Source organism: Lampris incognitus, chromosome 6, assembly GCF_029633865.1.
Source record: "Lampris incognitus isolate fLamInc1 chromosome 6, fLamInc1.hap2, whole genome shotgun sequence".
NCBI lineage: Eukaryota > Metazoa > Chordata > Actinopteri > Lampriformes > Lampridae > Lampris > Lampris incognitus.
Genome location: NC_079216.1, coordinates 7,199,521 through 7,215,825, shown reverse-complemented (window position 1 = coordinate 7,215,825; position 16,305 = coordinate 7,199,521). Strand labels below are relative to the sequence as shown.

General features: G+C 47.5%; 1 long non-coding RNA gene across 1 annotated transcript; it reads right to left on the bottom strand.

Moving 5' to 3' along the window:
• Positions 1 to 5,656: 5,656 nt before the first annotated feature.
• On the bottom strand, positions 5,657 to 15,847 carry LOC130114775 (uncharacterized). The gene is made up of 4 exons (XR_008810419.1): positions 15,811 to 15,847; positions 11,337 to 11,361; positions 8,190 to 8,220; positions 5,657 to 5,713 (listed from the first exon to the last, which is right to left on the bottom strand). It is a non-coding gene; the product is annotated as an uncharacterized LOC130114775 (long non-coding RNA).
• Between the last annotated feature and the right edge of the window lie 458 nt (positions 15,848 to 16,305).

Below are 16,305 nucleotides of genomic sequence, written 5' to 3'. Positions count from 1 at the left end.
AGATTCTCTTTTAGACCCGAGGCTCCTCAGCAGGGAAACAGCATGCTGGGGTGACAGAGCAAGAGAGAGAGAGGGAGAGAGAGAGGGAGAGACTAAGATAGAGAAGGAGAGAGCGCAAGATAGAGAGAGAGAGAAAGAGACTAAGATAGAGAGGGCGAGACTAAGATGGAGAGATAGAGAGAAAGAGACTAAGATGGAGAGAGAGCGAGATAGAGAGACTAAGATGGAGAGATAGAGTGAAAGAGACTAAGATGGAGAGAGAGCGAGATAGAGAGACTAAGATGGAGAGAGAGCGAGATAGAGAGACTAAGATGGAGAGATAGAGTGAAAGAGACTAAGATGGAGAGAGAGCGAGATAGAGAGACTAAGATGGAGAGATAGAGTGAAAGAGACTAAGATGGGGAGAGAGCGAGATAGAGAGACTAAGACGGAGAGATAGAGTGAAAGAGACTAAGATAGAGACAGATAGACAGAGAGACTAAGAGAAATACAGATTGAGAGAGACTAAGCTAGAGAGTGAGGGAGTGAGATAGAGAGACTAAGATAGAGAGAAAGAGACTAAGAGAGACAGTGGGTGACGGCACCTATTGCTACTGTTGTTGTTTGATATAATAATCATTGTTGTGTTGTTGCTGTTATTATTATAATCATTGTTGTGTTGTGTTGTTGTTTTACATGCTTTGGCAATATGTACACGTATGTCATGCCAATAAAGCACATATTGAATTGAATTGAATTGACTAAGAGAGAGTGAGACTAAGATGGAGAGAGAGAGAGAAAGAGAAACTATGATAGAGAGAGCGACAGAGTGAGAGAGAGACTAAGATAGAGATAAAGAGAGACCGATTGAGAGAGACTAAGATAGAGAAGGAGAGAGAGAGAGAGAGACCAAGATACAGATAAAGAGAGACAGATTGAGAGAGACAAAGAGAGTGAGAGACAGTGAGATAGAGAGTGAGAGACTAAGATACAGAGAGAGAGAATAAGAGGTACAGAGAGAGACAAGAGAGAGAGAAAGACAGCTAGAGAGAGATAGATCAAGAGAGACTAAGATAGAGAGGTAGAGAGAGAGAGGCTAAGATAGAGACAGATAGAGAGAGAGAGCGAGCTCTTTAAAGCGTTATGAGTCATATGCTGACATTACATAATGTGTCTGGGGCAGTTCTCTGATAACGCCTCCTCTCGCCGAACACAGACCCAGATGATGCGCACAATACACACATTTGGGGTTATGCACATACATACATTTACATATTTATATATATAAAAAAGCACACCATAAAAAAACACTTCTTAACCAAACACAACTGTTAGCATTGGCCGCATCATGAAAGTCGATGTCATTTTCCTTGCTTTTTAACTTCCTGCATTTTTTTTTCTGTACCAAGTCCCAGAGTAAAGCTATGGATCCTTTTTTTATATATAATAGTGGCGTTTATGATGGATTGACAATGAAAGTATACACTGGCTATGCTTCTTTCTTTTAAGTGAATGCCTTTCTGTCAGGTGGTGATTTAGTACCGTTTATATCTCTCTCTCGCTCCTTTATACTCTTGCTCTCTCTGTCACCCAACTGCCTCTCCATCAATCCTTCACACCATCTCCAAGAAGTGGCTGTTATTATTATTATTATTATTATTATTGCAGTGGGGCTCTGTGAGTCTGCAGACAGCGGGCCGGCTAGGTGTCCCATCTCCGCCTGAGAAATAAAGAAAAGGGTCGTGTCTATATGGCAACCCTAGCTTTGCGAAACTCTCGTGGGATTTTCAACCTAACCTAACCTTAAACTAACCCTAACCCTAACCTTAAGCTAGCCCTGACCTAACCCTAATCCTAACCTATCCCTAACCTTAAGCTAGCCCTGACCTAAGCTAACCCTAACCTATCCCTAACCCTAACCTATCCCTAACCTTAAGCTAGCCCTGACCTAAGCTAACCCTAACCTATCCCTAACGTAAGCTAACCCTAACCTATCCCTAATGTAAGCTAACCCTAACCTAATCCTAACCTTCAGCTAACCCTAACCTTCAGCTAACCCTAACCTTAAGCTAACCCTAACCTAATGCTTACCTTGCACATGTGCAAGAGTTTCACAAATCTGGGGTTACCATCTAGACACGAGCAAAGAAAATCTCCTGGGTGCTTCCTCATACATGAGAAGATGACCGCCACAACGCCGCCTCCCGCCCACAGCTGTCCGTCTCTCCCACGGCAGGGACGCCGGTCCGTCTGGATTGCCCGTCTCTCGGTGAAAGTGGAAGTGGTGATGATGGATGCCAGATGCGGAGCTCTCTGCTGTGTTGTCCCCCGAGCCGGCCCGAGGCGCCGTGTCCTCGGGGCCCGGGCCAGCTGTCCCCCATCCCCGCAGACGACTGCTGAACAGGCCTGAGAGTTTATCCAGTGTGCGGTGAGCCCGAGTGGGAGGACGTCGTGTTCTCCGGCTCAATATGTTATCGAGTGTCTTTTCCAGTGGTGAATGTGTCGACGACGTTCCTGGGGGGAGAGAGAACAGGAAAAGGAACACAGATCATTTTAGCTTTCATATAACACTGAATCAGGGCCAGGCAGTAATTCAATATTATTATTTAATCAACTTTCAAGGAAATGTGGTTATTGTCACATCGTGATGGCACACATTTTTTTCACCTAACTTATGACAAATCTAGCGTTACCGGATATTTCTCTCAAATGAGTTCCGCAATATTCAAAGGCAGGGTAGCGATTTATATGAACTACACGTAAATACAACACATCCACTACACCGCTATAGGCGGTCTGCAGCCCTGCCATAACTGATACAGGCTGAGTCATAAAGGTTTTATTCATGCGTTATGAGTAATGCCGTCTGCTCACGGCCTCGACGGAGGCTTCGGAGACTTCTCATAGCTGTCCAGATGTGGTCTGGTATGATCATCAAGCTTACAGCAACACAACGCATCAGTGCAGACAGGAAGCCAGTCAGTCAGCAGACCCAACACAGACCTTATCAGCCTGCAGGGTGGAGGCATAACACATGAATAACACCTTTATGACTCAGGCTGGAGCAGCTACAGCAGATCTGCAGACTGTCTATAGAGCTGTGTAGTGAATGTCGTGTATATAGAGTCAATGTGAATCGCTACCAAGGGAAGTATTACTTCCAAGTCTTTTTGGTTTGATATTAAACTTTACATTACCCAATATTTCAGTGTGATAAACTGCATTTGGATTAATAACATGTTTTGGGTCCCTCCCCCCTTTTTCTCCACAATTGAATTTGGCTAACTACCCTGCCCGCTCTTCCAAGCTGTCCCGGTCTCTGCTCCACCTCCTCTGCTGATCCGGGGAGGGCTGCAGACTACCACATGCCTCCTCCGATTCATGTGGAGTCGCCAGCCGCTTCTTTTCATCTGACAGTGAGGAGTTTCACCAGGGGGACGTAGCGCGTGGGAGGATCACGCTATTCCCCCCAGTCCCCCCCCCCAACAGGCACCCCGGCCGACCAGAGGAGGGGCTAGTGCAGCGACCGGGAGACATACCCACGTCTGGCTTCCCACCTGCAGACACGGCCAATTGTGTCTGTAGGGACGCCCGACCAAGCCGGAGGTTACATGGGGATTTGAACCGGCGATCCCCATGTTGGTAGGCAACGGAATAGACCGCCACGCCACCTAGATGCCCCATAACATGGTATTTTTTGCATATAAGCAGAAATGGTTTATATGTCTGTGATGGCCTGGCGGCCTGTCCGGGGTGTTTTCCTGCCTGCTGCCAAATGACTGCTGGGATAGGCTACAGCATCCTGCGACCCTAATTAGGATAAACAGCTTGGATATACTTTATTAATCCCCGTGGGGGAAATTATGCTATGCATTTAACCCATCCTAGCTGTGTAGCTAGGAGCAGTGGGCAGCCGCCGTGCAGCACCCGGGGACCAACTCCAGTTTGTCTTGCCATGCCTTGCTCAGGGACACTGACAGGAGTATTAACCCTAACATGCATGTCTTTTTGATGTTGGGGGAAACCGGCGTACCCGGAGAAAACCCCACCACAGACACGTGGAGAAGATGCAAACTCCACACAGAAGACGACCTGGGATGACCCCCGAGGTTGGACAACCCCGGGGTTTGAACCCAGGACCTCCCTGCTGTGAGGTGACAGTGCTATCCACTGGGCAAAAATGTCTAAAAACATGTCTTCACTCCGTCACTATGGGTTACCGAGTGTAGATTGATGTGCAGAACTAAAACAATTTATTTGCTCTTCCGCTTTGATAAAAGACAACCTTGCGATGCTGTGTTGCTGAAGAAGTAAAGCCGGGAACAAGGCCATGACCGATCTGAAAAGTGGGGACTCGTTTTAAAAAGTACCTGTATTGGATGTTCCCTGTCCTTGAGCGCTAGTCTGCAAGGAGAGAAGAGAGAGAATACCAGTTACCTGCAGCAATAATGAAGCAATTATTTTTGAGAATCCTCATCTTTTTGTTCCCGGTCTCAAAGTTCAATATGTTTGAGCTCTGAAAACAGTCATAGACATCACCTGGCGGTGCTTGAAAAGGCTCCTTGAGATAAGAAATGAAAAGGTGGTATATAGAAAGGATGAAGCCAGGTTGGGTTGGTCAGTCAGTAGTTTGTAATGTGGGCGGATAAGAAGAGCTCCCACCTTGGCGTAGTGACTAACGCTGAGGAACAGAATCAATAATGTGATCTGGTCTGCTGCTAATAGTTTTTCTTATGTCTTTCTACTTTGAAACCAGAGATGCCGATCACATCTGATCATCCATACCTAACCCCCGAGTCGTGTGTTGGTGTACCGGGGTTGACCTCTATGAGGCCAAGGCAGTTGCGTAGAGCGCGGTTATTCTAACCGGCTCCGATGGAAGTTGCTCTGAGCACAATTTAAAAGCGTCATGGGAAAGAGGAGAACGAGAAAGGTCGCTTTGGGTCGCGGTGAACACGCAACGCTTTCACAATGATGCGACGAGAAGAGAATAGCCCATTATGGATTAGCATGGCGGTTAAAGGCAGGGAGGCAGAAATCCATTTGTGGTCAGAATAAATGTCAAAATCAAGTGATTAAATGTGGCTCGTGTCTGGGAAGGCTTCACTGTGAGCAGTGAGAGAACACAGCAGGACTAATATGGAGCCTATTGACTGAAACGAGGGGAAAATAACACGAACTTTGCTGCAAAGTAAATGCAGTTATGCTGGACGGAGGTTCCAACACTTCACAGAAATCTCCATCTATTCTCCCATTTCCCTCATTTATTCCATCGCTAGGGGAAAATGTCCAAAATATGAGACATGTGGTTTTAACCAGGTCCACCTGACATCACACCAGCAGTCTGTTTTATTTTCATGCTGCACTGCAAAACTACCAAGTCATCATTTTTCATATTCAAGTAAAAAAATCCCCAAAACAAACAAAATAATGTGCAGCTGCGCTGAGATAGTTCAGCAAGACTTCCTGGAACAAGATAAATGTCCTTCAGCTCTTGATGAGTAAATGATTCTTGAAACAACATGACAAAATATCTCTGTCTGACCGTAGGACTGTCAGATTTGTTCATATAATACTTTACTTTGCAGTGTATTGTAAGGCAGACACACGCGTGTGCATAAGCATAAGTTAGATTCATCATGTCTATTTATTACCTTTTTGTGTGGACTTGGACTGACTAGCAGCCACTGTAGTCAGATCTGCTGGCAGACCCACATATACCCCACCATAGTTCCTGAAAATAGAATAGAAGAGAATGGGTTAGAATAGACTAGAGTAGAATGGATTAGAATAGAATGGGATGGATTGGAATGGAATAGAACAGAATGGATTAGAATAGAATAGGATGGGAAGGATTAGAAGAGAAGAGAATAGGATGGATTAGAATAGAATAGAATGGGATGGATTAGAAGAGAAGAGAATAGGATGGATTAGAATAGAATAGAATGGGATGGATTAGAAGAGAAGAGAATAGGATGGATTAGAATATAATGGGATGGATTAGAAGAGAAGAAAAGAGAATAGAATGGGATGGATTAGAAGAGAAGAGAATAGAATGGGATGGAATAGAATGAGATGGGATGATTAGAAGAGAAGAGAATGGATTAGAATAGAATGGAATAGCTTTGTTTAAAAAAATAAGATTTTGAAGGCATTTGAATGACGTTAGAGCATTATCATGACATGAGACTATGTGTGTTGTGGGGTTGTGGCTGTGGTAATATGGTGTTATAGCTTAAATGTTGTCATTCCCCGGTCTTAAAGGCTGCATTACAGTAAAGCGAGACAGTTTTCTGAACTTGCTCCACTGTTTTAGTGGCATGAACAACGGATGTCTCTGCCTGCTTGGTCATCATATCCACATTACTAATGATCATTTCTTTAATTTTCCTTGTCTGTAAATGTCTTCTTAAAGCACCAAAAGTCATCGCCAAAATATCACCACATTATCAATATCACAGTCCAAAGTAAAGTCTAAAGTATTGTGATATTTGGTTCTGTCAGTATCGTCCAGCCTAGACAGCGTTACATTCAAGAGTAACTAAGCACTCATTTTTAGTCTGTCTGTGTCTACTGGCATCTATAAAGGATATAAAGAGGTGTAGATGTAGAGGACAGTGATGGAGGTGTCCATGTATAAAGGATATAAAGGGGTGTAGATGTAGAGGACAGTGATGGAGGTGTCCATGTATAAAGGATATAAAGGGGTGTAGATGTAGAGGACAGTGATGGAGGTGTCCATGTATAAAGGATATAAAGAGGTGTAGATGTAGAGGACAGTGATGGAGGTGTCCATGTATAAAGGATATAAAGAGGTGTAGATGTAGAGGACAGTGATGGAGGTGTCCATGTATATAGGATATAAAGGGATGTAGATGTAGAAGACAGTGATGGAGGGTCCATGTATATAGGATATAAAGGGGTGTAGATGTAGAGGACAGTGATGGAGGTGTCCGTGTATAAAGGATATAAAGAGGTGTAGCTGTAGAGGACAGTGATGGAGGTGTCCGTGTATAAAGGATATAAAGGGGTGTAGATGTAGAGGACAGTGATTTAGGTGTCCATGTATAAAGGATATAAAGGGGTGTAGATGTAGAGGACAGTGATGGAGGTGTCCATGTATAAAGAATATAAAGGGGTATAGATGTAGAGGACAGTGATGGAGGTGTCCATGTATAAAGGATATAAAGGGGTGTAGATGTAGAGGATGGTGATGGAGGTGTCCGTGTATAAAGGATATAAAGGAGTGTAGATGTAGAGGACAGTGATGGAGGTGTCCATGTATAAAGGATATAAAGGGGAGTAGATGTAGAGGACAGTGATGGAGGTGTCCATGTATAAAGGATATAAAGGGGTGTAGATGTAGAGGACAGTGATGGAGGTGTCTGTGTATAAAGGATATAAAGGAGTGTAGATGTAGAGGATGGTGATGGAGGTGTCCATGTTTAAAATATCTATTTAACACTATATGAGCCCAAAATCTTCCTTCTATAAGTGCACTTTGTTTTAATTGATGCTGTTCTTTTGTACATAGGTATTGTAACAGAAGTAGGGATGGATGGATGGTCTTCCGAACAGATTCTGACATAGATGACTGGTCCCCGCAGGTCTGTGGTCGGGGGTAGGATTACAGCAGACTGAATATCAGATCCACTGTAAAAACACATAATACGATATGAGGATAAAGGACGTGTTGGGTCAGAGGTGTGAGGAAATTCACAGGGTGGTGTTACAAGCGTGGAGGTGGTGCCCTCCTTTAAGAAAACGCTCAAGATTCCATCCATCCATCCATTATCCAAATTGCTTATCCTGCTCTCAGGGTGGCGGGAATGCTGGAGCCTATCCCAGCGGTCACTGGGCGGCAGGCGGGGAGACACCCTGGACAGGCCGCCGGGCCATCACAGGGCCACCCAAGATTCACCATGTAGAAATATGAGAACTACACTGACTTCACCTCCCTACTCGTATACCACCCAGTGATAAATAATGTGCATCTAATGAGCCTATCTACGGACAGCAGACCTTCAGATGTAAGCCGTAATGCTGCAATCTGTAAAACGGGGTTTCTTGGAGACAGCTAGAGCTGAAACAACGTGAACGTGAAACGTGTCGTTTTACACTCGGAGGAAAGGCATGCAAACAATAAGCTAGGAAGAGGAGCCGCCAAAGGAACAGCAGAGTCGAGACGGCGAGTGCATTGGGTGGAGTACCTTCTTTTCTCATCGTCTGGCGAGGGCTCTTCTGTCCTGATGGAAAGAGGAGACGCAGGTCAGGCCAGCCCATAGGAACACACAGCATACTGCCTCCTTTCTTTTCGGTTTCGTTGGGTTTGCATCGCCCCATCGCTCTGCTATACATCTCTTGTCTTTTCCGTTTTGTTCTACGCAGTGATGAAGCGGCGAGTACAACAGTGGGTGTGCTATCATCTTCAGTTAGTGACCGTCACTAAACCACCGAAAACCAGTACGGGCAACGTTTTCAGAAAAGCATCAATTTACCCGTCTTGATGCTCAATAATCCAGGTAAGAAGGTTGAGTCAGTTCATCTGGACACAACGTTTCATCGTCATCTAAGTGACCTCTTCAGTCTCAACTGACTGCAGGTGTCCCCACCCTTATAAACAATGCAGTGCCTAACGACTGACACCAACGACCAGTTTCATATGCAAATATGGGTGTGACCCCTGACTAGAGTCACGATGGCCATGTGTACTATTCACAGAGGATTAGGGGATGGTTGCAATCACAGCATTGTAAGACGGTGTGGTGGTGTGACCTAGCCAATGGGTCAGATTTGTGGACAACACCTGGGTCATCTACAGGCCAGTAGCTCAGAGGCCACTGCTGCCGATCGACCCGGTCACGGCTCTTTTCTGTCCTGGCCCCACAGTGGTGGACTGAACTCCCCACTGATGTCAGGACAGCGGCGTCGCTGCCCATCTTTCACCGCAGGTTGAAAACTCACCTCTTCAAGAACTACTACCCTGTTACTTGCCCTTAGCACTTATTGTATTCACTCATTTAACAAAAAACCCTCTTTCTTGGGCTTTCACTTTAGCACTGGTTGTGGTCTTAAGATGCTTGTTTAGAGAGAAGATGCACTTATGACCTCTGATGACTAGTAGTTCTCCTGATTTCCTACATGAAATGCACTTATTGTAAGTCACGTTGGATAAGAGCGTCGGCTAAATGACTGCGATGTGATGTCATGGATGAGGATGTGCACATTCTTGATAGGGAGGAACGCTGGTTTGAACGGGGAGACAAAGGGGCCATCTATGTGAAGAGGGAACGACCATCCCTGAACCGAGGGGTGGGGTGGGGTGGGGTGGGGCCTAAGAGTACATCTGTCACCATCTCACAATGATGTGACTGCAAGTATTCCCCAACCCTCTATGAACAGTACACATGACCATCGTGACTCTAGTTAATGGTCACGCCCATATTTGCATATGAAACTGGTTTGGGTCGTTATTCACATGTACTGTTTATAAGGGTGGAGACACCTGCAGTCACTGTATTGTTTATAAGGGTGGGGACACCTGCAGTCACCGTATTGTTTATAAGGGTGGGGACACCTGCAGTCACCGTATTGTTTATAAGGGTGGGGACACCTGCAGTCAGTTGAGACTGAAGAGGTCACTTAGATGATGTTGAAACGTTGTATCCAGATGAACTGATTCAACCTTCTTTGCTCATTAATGTATCTATTTTCCCACTGAAGTAAGTGATTATAGAAGCTACATCAGTTTGGTGCTATTTAATTGGATGTACATCAGCATTTAGGTCAGCTCTTCGAAAGGCAGGTTAACTAGAGTCTGTGAATAAAAAGGTGGGTGGACCGGGTGTAGGTGTTTAGCCTCCACTACAGCGCCGGTTTTACTGGTATCCACTCTGTTCTTTATTCTGGGAAGTGCGCCTGTGTTTTGGAAAAGGTGCTATGAATAGAGAATTTAATCATTTTCATTATCATAAAAAAGGGACAGCCTTATTTATTTTTATCATATATTGTAATAATTCTAATTCTAGTTATAATAATTTTAATAATAACTATATTGTTTTCCATCCATCCAGCCATTATCCAAGCCGCTTATCCTAATTAGGGCGGTGGGATGCTGTGATGGGATGTGACGGGGGTGTTGTGATGGACTGGCGGCCTGTCCAGGGTGTTTCCCCATCTGCCGCCCATGACTGCTGGGATAGGCTCCTGCGTCCCCCGTGCGACTATATTGTTTTGTTATATATTATTACTTATATATATATATGTAGGTGAAATTTCCAGCACAAATAAACGTATTCTTATATAGCAAATGTATCTGATTTGCCTCACTGTTGGCTGAATTTTAAAAAAACCCCAATTCATTTGTTTGAATAAAAACCTGAATTTAACAGGAAGTAGAACATTCTCTTTCCATTTCCGTTCCTATGACACTGCGACGCCAGCGTAGGACCTTGCGTAAGACTTTAATACCGCTGTGGTTGCCATTAGAGTCTGTCTGTCTTCGTGTTCCTTCCTTTCTGCTCCACCCCAACAGGCAAAGACGGACAGGGAGAGAAAAACAGATGTGTCGAGGACCGGACGGGTCAGAACTGCGGTGCCGGTCCTACGGTGCGGTCTAATCTCTGGTCTAAATAGTGGGCGATGTTTTGCTGCTCTGGCTCAGGAAGCCGTGATTAGCTTTAATGAGTCAGTGTGCCGCTGTCAGCTCTCATGGGCCCTGAAGTCAACCGTACGGCTGCTCAGATGTTTATCGAGGAGCGTGCACGCACACACACACACACATGCACACACATGCACACACACATGCACGCACACATGCACACACACACACACACACACACATGCATGCACATTCAACCACACATAAGCACGCACAAAATTGCACATGCAAGCAGACACACACACACATGCACAGACACACACGAAACCCGCAGACAAGACAGACCCACACATATTAAACACGCGCGCACACATTTGCTTCCTCGCTGATTCTGGGAAGGGCTTTGGGAACGCCCACATTGTCTTATCCCGTAATAAAGCCTTCGCGGTGAATAATGGAGGAACAGCCTGTCCTCTAGGTATCGCCGCCGAGCCAACGTGGAAAGAAGCCGACGAGCGCCGCGGAAGAATGTTCAGCTTGGCCGAAGCAGCGTGAGCGACTTGCTCACTACCTGCCTACGTAGTCACACAGTCGGCGTCCTGTGACGAGAGTCACGCTGGACTGGCTGACTGACTGACTGACTGACTGACCGTCTCCTGCCGCAGGATGCCGATGACTGACTGGCCGAATTGTGCGACGAAGACGGCGCTTCTCCCAACCGGTGGGGAATAAGACAGGAAGTTGTGGATGTACTTACACGTCTTTGGAGGCCTCTGCCGGTCCTGCGGACAGATTACAGGGAAACAAAGAGACGTGTCACTTTCTGATCACTTCGTTAAAGTGGGTGTTTATGGAAAGGCCCCTTGGAGGCTCCTAGGAGACAGGGCCTCGGAGGTTTAGAGGGTCGGAGCAAACACCTTCAGGCTCACAGTCACGCACACGCTGGTACACCTTACAAATCATGGAAAAACCAGGATCCGTTCTTCAGTAGATATCAGATGTTAGACACACACACACACACACACACACACAGGTGGCAAAAAATGGAACAAAAAAATACGTATAAAGACAATAAAGTACTCGGAGGACGCGTGGCGTAGGAGAAAGCCTTCTTTCTGAACTCTTACCTCGCGTTTCCCGCTCTGCTCTCGCAGAACAGGCCGCAATCAATGAGGCGAACGCGGCTTTAATGGCCGGCACTTAAAATGCCACTGTAAACACTCGTTTAATTGCGCCGAGCGACGGCGAAAGGAAGCCGTGGGCTCTTGGCTGGCAGTGATTTGGCGGGAGCGGGCGGCGGTCGGGCGGGCGGGGTGGGGGTGAGGAGGCAGACTTGGAGAGCACCCCAGGGTCGTGAATGGGAGATTCTCGAGGGAGAATCTTCTGCTCCCAATCGCAGAAACTAGGGGGCACAGGATCAACATGACTGATGCGTAGCACCCCCCCCCCCCCCGCTTCAGAGCAAGGGTTGAGATGGCTGCCTTCACGGTCGATATAGTAGACTCTTATTATTTGTTCACGATGTGTTATTCCTTTTTATTTTTTTATTTTTTTATTCAGCACTTTCGCTGAGTGAAGGCCAATTTTGAGTATCCGCAGAAAGCACCTTGGCGGTTAGCTGTGAGGACAAAGCATATTCCACACCACAGCCGAGGATGTGAAATAAAATGCTTGGTGTGACTCACTGCCACAATCTGACTACGGTGCACAGGACCAGAATTTGAAATATTCTCGTGAATTTCCAAGAGTGTGGTTATGTGCCCTAAAAAAACAGCAGTTTTGATAACTGCTGTTCTTCCCATTGTCTGCCGGGAAGTGACAGAACACATGCGGTAGGCAGCACCACACAAAGCCCTCGGATGGGTACAGCTCTCAAGTACAATGGATGAGGGATATCGCATAATCGAGCTCATCCACTGTCATATGTCTCTGTTATGGAGGGACAACACTACATAGTCCGTAATGGATAAGAGTCGATAGCCTCACGAAGCCAGCCCACATCTCACAAGCTCAGTCTTCGTTATGAGAGATATCAGCGCCGCTGATACATTCCATGTACTTAAGTATAAAGTGCATGCTGCACAATAATGGAGTACACACTATAAAGGAGATCCCAGCATGCACTGCTGTTGCTGTACTACGTCCATTACACTTGGCGGATTCACATCCAAGCAGAAGTGACTCCAGAAGAACACTGTAGCTGTCCAGCTAGAAAACTTCTGTCTTGGCTCATAACTACATACATGAGGTACATACACTATACTAGAATAATCCTTCGGATTTGTTAATAAATACTGTAGCGACTTCAGGGGGCAGCCGAGAGCCACCGCAGCCGGGACATGAACCCATGTCGCCCGCACCACGGCCAACTGTGCTAACCTGTCAGCTAACGGGCCGACCCGTTAGCCAAGGGCTAGCGAGTCTAGTCATCCTTGGTCGTTACACTACCCCCCTTCGGGAAGTGCGTGCCCACGCTTCAGCATACCAACTCCCTCACGCCTATGGGCGCACCCGCTCCTGACGGCCTCACGGTCTCCCCATCCCCCTTCTAACACCAATGTAGCGAATTCAGGGGGCAGCCAGGAACCGCCGCAGCCGGGACGTGAACCTTGGTCTTCTGCACCACGGGCAACTGTGCTAACCAGTCAACTAAAGGGTCCGACCTGTTAGCCAAGGGCTAGCGAGTCTATTCATCCAAGGTCGTTACCATATTAATTAGCTGTACATTCTGACCTGCTAGCGGTAGTGGTGTTCCCTACTAGCACGCCGGCGTGTTCGGAAATGTGACGCTGCAGTTCTCACGAAGGCTCGCGGCTTTGGCGGATTAAACGCTGATCCAATCGTCTGCAAGGTCATTTTGGCTCCCCGCCCACTTGCGACGCCCCTAACACAAGCAAGTGGCTACTGGGCCTCGCTGGGCGAAGTGAACATTTCTGAGCTGGCTTGAGGCTACAAGAGTGGAAGGATCTCAACGGAAAGGAGACAGTACGACAGATACAGCGGTAGGATGTCTAACTTTCTATACTCCATCTAGCCCGTAGTGACTTGGAGAAACTTAAAAAAGGTCTCCCTTTACCTTTCAAGAGGGAACATTTCTGCTGTGCTTGTCTGAACTTCTCGTTATTTTCTGCCATCTACCATGTCCTCGAGCTCTACAAAGGCACCGCGCAAATAAAACGTACCATCACCATCATCATCATCATCATCTCACCGCATACTTAAAGCAGGAATGGAGGAAATACCTCCACTGACCTTTACAAGGAGTAACTAACCCCAGTTTTACTGTCTTGAGTTTTTCAAACCATACTCGGCTCCAGAGTAAGGACAGAGACACATGGCCAGGAAACCAGATCGTCTTAGCTTTAACAACACAACAAAACGGTATTTTCCTCTTGAACAGTGAATGAGCCGAGTGCCTTCCACGGCAGAGGGTCGACCTTGGCGAGAAGCAAGCGCGTAAAGTTTCCGCGTCCCGCTCGACTCCGTCCGGGATGATGGCGAACAATACCCGGGGAACGTAAAAACGAGAATTAATAGGGAGTCAAAATGGTCAAACCCACATTTTCCCAAAACCCAGTTCATCCGCGGAGACAGAACAAGAGGCCTTCCCTCGGCGAGCGGCGGAGTCTGCTGACCTGACACAGGGCCCCATTCACAGGCCTCACAAAAGCTCATTTGTAACCGGGCGTGCACAAGACTCGGGATGAGCGGTCGGTTGTATGGGTTCAGTAGAACTACTCCAGGACATTGAAAACATATTTGGCTTGATAAATGGCTTTGCTTATGGTTATGGTTATGACTACGCCTCTTGTAGCGTCTTAAGGAAGGATCACCTCCCGACGGGCTCCGTTCAGCAGCGGGATTATGAGCCCGTTCAACGCAAGAACTCGCCCTGTGACGCGAGACTCGAATTTCAGGAGGCGTCGAGATCTGATTTCTACAGGAAGAAGAGACACGCGATGCGAGGGACGGTGGTGTCCTCCGGGACTGTCCGGGCTTCGGGTGTGGAAGGACACGGGCAAACGAGCGAGGCCCATCGGTCACCGTTTTGTCAAAAAAAAACGCACCCTTCGCCCCGCCGTTGAACACCGGCCTCTGAGGCAGCCGACCTTCACGGGCAGACAAGACAAGACAAGCCACGTCCGCCACACAGTCCGGAGACGGGGCCACAAACCGTGTCTCTGTTTGACAAGGGCCATGCCTGCCTCGTACTGATTAGCCACGTGCGTGCACACAAGCATGGAGGGTGGTGCACGCACACACACACACACACACATTCGCGGCAACACTCCCGCTCTGACGAGTAGCGGTGCCGGTACCTCAGTCTACTCCCCCTGTGTCTTCACGGATGTGTTCGGGTGCGAGCTGGTTCGAAACCAGCGTCGTATTTGAGGACGGACCACCACGAGACGTGAAGACCAAGCAGGAGCGAGACCTCGACACGGTGTTTGTTTCTGCACGGGAAATTGTTTGTCCTCCCGGCTGTCGGCTTCATGAATGAAACCCGGCCGTTGCAGAACCGCGGCCGCAACTCCTGCTTGTCCTTCGCCCGCAGCAGCCACGCAAAGCTGCCGTGAGAGGTTTTAAGACGCGCCTGCCCGTCCTCGTAGGCGCCGTCGGAGGCCCCGAGTCAGGGAAACTGCCGTGGCCGTATGGCTGTCCGGCGGCGACTAACGCCTCGAAGGTTACACCGGGAAACCCTCTTTAACCCAAACCACTGACCAGGCCATCCCCTCGGGAGACCGCGAAATGGTTGGAAAAACACACTCACACACACACACACACACACACACACTCACACACACACACACACACACACAACAGAGTAGAGACAAATATGCATCAAAACTGTGCAGTGGACAAAGACAACTGTTATTAACCCCCGTGTTGAGGAACACAACATACATGAGGACCCCTGCAGAGTACACCCCCACATGTACTGTATGGCTGAGAGCACACACACACACACACACACACACACTAAAACACACACTAAAACACGAGGATGTCGCCACACTCCAGATGCACAAACACACACACCAACAAACCCCAAACGATGTAGGGTTACCCTGACGTGAATCACTTACATTCAAAACACCTCCCATCCTTCTCTCTTTCTCTCTGTCATGAATACAGTGACAATATTGCGGCACACAACACACACACACACACACAACACACACACACACACACACACACAGAAAGACATACAGATGTTGAGGAACACTCACCCCCTCCTGAGGTGCTGGTGGCTGAGGAATTGCCACAACCCATCTTGTATCAACGGAGCCACCGTCTGAGCAGCGTAGAGATGCTTAACGTGGAGAGGAAGGGCAGGCGGGATGCCCAAATGACATGGAGGGGGGAAGAAGGGAGAGCGAGCAGGGAGATGAAAGAGGGAGAGAGAGAGAGAGAGAAAGTCTTTTTTCTGTTTGACTGGGATCTCCTTTGATGGTGTCTCCCCCCTTGAGCTGGGAGGCTTTCTTTCCTCTCTGCAACGGAGAACTGAGAGTGGAGGGAAAGCATGGGTAGAAGGGCTGTTTTATACACACACACACACACACACACACACACACACACACACACACACAACGGGAGAGAGAGAGAGAGAGAGAGAGATGCTCTGCCCTCACATGATTTGCTCTTTTCCTCCACCCTGACACGGTTGCCCGGGAAACCGGGGGAAAAAGAGGGGGAGGGTGGGGTGCGGCTCAGCCAATGGGGCG